The following is a 3,823-nucleotide window of genomic DNA, read 5'->3' on the forward strand; positions in this document are numbered from 1 at the left end:
GACCAACATGGAGAGGAGGCGTTCGAGGTTGGATCGGTAGGTGCTGTTGTTGCTGAAGTTGCCGGCGTTGGGATCACAGTTCTGGAACAGCGCCTGGGCGCCGGCGAAAGAGTGGAAGAGGAGGAGGGAAAGCAGAAGGGAGAGGAAGGAGGAAGCCATGGTGGAATTGGAAATGGAATGTGAACAACACATCGAATCCAGACACCCTGATTAATTTCAACGAGAAATTTCAGGAGAAAATAAAAGTCAAAGCTATGGAAAGACTCATGATTCTTGCTCGAGCGAGAAGAGAAAACGAAATGGCGTTTACAAAATCCTAAAGCACACTCCATAATCTGCATCTGGGAAATTAAATTAGCTTTCAGCTCCAACTGGTACTAGTAGAGTATAGCTTGCAAAGGGAAAGAGTAGTGATCGACAATTTATCATCTGGGTTCCAGTTTTGAAACGGACACCTCGTTTGGCGACATGGCCACGGATCGAGTGCCGCTCTTCTCCAGTGCACCGACCGGTAAAGCGGAGCTGTCGAAGACCGGCACGTCCTTGAAGCTCTTGGCACCGCAAAACGCAGGCTTGGAAGGAGTTTGGACGGACACCGTTTCAGAGCTCAGCATCAGGTCCACCGTTATCATGCTGGGCCGATCCGATGGATTCTCCTGCACGCACAGCAACCCAATCTGGAGGCATCGGAGCATGTCGCTGCCTCGGTACTCGTCGCCCAGAACTGGATCTACAATCTCCAACGCAACTCCTCCACTCCACTTCTCCCACGCCTGTTCCGAACAACATAATGCATCCACCCATGAATTAATGTACACTACTTTATCAGATTAAAAAAACTTCTTCTATACTTACGAAGCTTAGAAGATCTTCTGCGGTCTCAGAATCATAGCTTCCGCTGTTTTTTCTACCCGTCAAAACCTCCAAAACCAGAACACCGAAGCTGAACACGTCTGACTTCATCGAGAATTTACCATGCATTGCATACTCCGGTGCCATGTATCCACTAAATACATAAAATCCAATTAAGCAAATGATTTTTGTAAGAAAAAGGAAAAAGCAAATTATCACAAAGTTCCGATGACTCGGTTGGTGGTGCCTTGAGTCTGGTCGCCGTCGAAGAGTTTGGCTAGGCCGAAATCTGAGATTTTGGGGTTCATCTCTGCATCTAGCAAAATATTGCTGGCTTTCAGATCCCTATGTATGCTCTTTATCTGGGACTCTTCGTGGAGGTAAAGCAAGCCTTGAGCAATTCCATTGATGATCTTGTATCTCGTTCCCCAAGGTAATTCCTTACCCCTCTCAGGATCTGCGTAGACAGTGTTCGAATGATTAATTAGCAGTGTTTGCAGTGAATTCAGATTATTCATTTGTTGTCGTTTTTTGTTTCTATCTAATGTAGTCTTATACGTAATGATAACTAGATCTTGAGATACATCATATGGTTTTGATTATCTATTGTGCTTTCAATTAATACTTGTATTTATGTGTTGCAAATCATCATGTTCATGATAAGTAACTAATTGATTAACGAAATAAAAATTACCTCCAGAGGAGGTGGGCGCCGGAGCCAGTTGCATCGCTGACGGCGGGGGCACAGAGATGTTGAGGGTAGGGGAACCTTCGAAGAAGGAGTAGAGCTCGAACCTCATGCTGCAGCTCTCGCCGAGTAACCTCCCCCCTTGTTTTCCCACGAACAACGGCGACAACGGAACGAACAGCGAGCCCAGACACTCCCTGCACTGCTCGTGCGACAGGTCGCGCGTGCAGTGCATCACGTTGTAGATGGAGGGAAACTTTGCCGTGTAGTAGCCGGCCTCCCCGATCGCGAACCGCTTGCTGGAATTGGCCGCCGCATCGGCAGCCCGGTTCATCAGCATCCCCAACAGCCAGGCGAACCGGCTCGGTTCCGGGGCGTTGTCCCTATTGTTAAACTCCAGTGGCTGGCAGTTGGAGGAGGAGGTGGGCAGCGGCTGATCGGAGAAGCGGACGAGGCAGAACTCGTACCACAGCTCAGCCGCCCTGTCATTAGGGGCAGTTGAGGGTGACTTGGGCGGTGGCAGTGTCAAGGCAGGAGCGGCACTCGGTGGCGTTGATGTCACCGCGGTAGTTGACGAGGCCAAACACCTGGTCGGAGCCTCCCCCGACACTGGTATTGAGGAAGCCGGTGGCGTAGCCGTCGGAGGCGAGGGTGGAGAGGAGGCGTTCGAGGTTGGATTGGTAGTTGTTGTTGTCGCTGAAGTTGCCGGCGCTGGGATCACAGTTCTGGAACTGCTCCTGGGCGCCGGCGAAAGAGAGGAGGAGGAGGGGAAGCAGAAGGGAGAGGAAGGAGGAAGCCATGGTGGAATTGAAAATGGAATGTGAAAATTTGACTCCAATTACACTCTAATTTATTACACTTTGAGTGCGCGTAGAAATTGGTCACAAAATTGACTTCAAAAATGTTGTAGCGTCAAAGATGTTGGAAACAAAAATTATGGGAGAAGAAAAAAGAATTATAGAAGGAAAAATGTGGAAGAGGAAAAATAACTCTATGTGGAAGAGGAGTAGAAGAAAATAGAAAACTCAACTTGTTTCATTCAGTGAAAAAGAAGTACATATTTATAGGCTTATTCTATAAGCACTAATATGAGATAATCATGACATTTTTCATTTTTTTAATTCTATCTCTACGAACTATTATCAATTCATCAAGTTCTATCTCTATCCTATCTCTAGTCAAAACTTGTCACCTCACCATTCTATCTCGATAAAATTTATCAACATCTAAAATCAAGTTTAATTTTCAACACCCCCTCTTAAACTTGATTTTGTAACTCCAAGCAAATATCGCATCTTGATGAAGTCTTCAAATTTGAGTGGCTTGGTAAAAATATCAGCAACTTAATCTTGAGACTTTATGTATTCCACTTGCACCTCTTTTCTTGTAATACATTCTCTGATATAGTGAAAGCGTGTATCGATGTGCTTGCTTCTATCATGGAAGACTGGATTTTTTGCTAGTGCTATTGTAGACTTGTTATCAACTCGTATCTTGGTTGCCTCTTCTTGTGGTAAACTTAACTCATTCAATAAATTTCTGAGCCAAACAGCATGACAAACACATGAAGTCGCAGCCACATACTCTGCTTCACAAGTAGAAAATGTGACAATAGGTTGTTTTTTCGACATCTAAATGAAAGCTGTATCTCCTATAAAGAACACAAATCCTGTAGTGCTCTTTCTATCATCTATATCTCCACCCCAATCACTGTCACTATATCCTTCAAGTTTGAAGTGGTTAAATGTTGAATAAAGTAATCCAAAATCTATCGTACCTTTGATATAACGCAAAATTCTCTTAGCGATCTTAAGGTGGGTAGTAGTTGGATCTTCCACGTAGCGACTAATAAGTCCAACAGCATAAAGAATATCAGGCCTTGTGCACGTCAAGTATCGTAAACTTCCAACCAAACTCTTAAAAAATGTTGGATCAACTTTTTCTTTTTCATCATGCTTTGATAACTTGACTCCACATTCTACTGGGGTATTTATAGACTTACTGTTATCCATTCTGAACTTCTTTAATATCTCTCTTGCATAACCTGCTTGTAAGATGAAGCTTCCATCTTCCCTTTGGTTCACTTCAATGCCCAGATAGTATGCCATGAGCCCAATATCAGTCATTTCAAACTCTTTAGTCATCACTTCTTTAAATTCTCCAAACATACTTGGATTGCTTCCTTTCTCTTGCAGGTGTTGTCTATTCGGCTATTCCATGCCCTTGGTGCTTGCTTTAGCCCGTAGAGAGCCTTCTTCAATTTTAGAACTCTGTCTACTTGTC

General features: G+C 44.4%; 1 pseudogene; it reads right to left on the bottom strand.

The window, feature by feature from the left end:
* Positions 1-253: 253 nt before the first annotated feature.
* Positions 254-2,341, bottom strand: LOC122014422 (annotated as a pseudogene).
* Positions 2,342-3,823: the final 1,482 nt, after the last annotated feature.

Source organism: Zingiber officinale, chromosome 1A (assembly GCF_018446385.1).
Source record: "Zingiber officinale cultivar Zhangliang chromosome 1A, Zo_v1.1, whole genome shotgun sequence".
Classification (NCBI taxonomy): domain Eukaryota; kingdom Viridiplantae; phylum Streptophyta; class Magnoliopsida; order Zingiberales; family Zingiberaceae; genus Zingiber; species Zingiber officinale.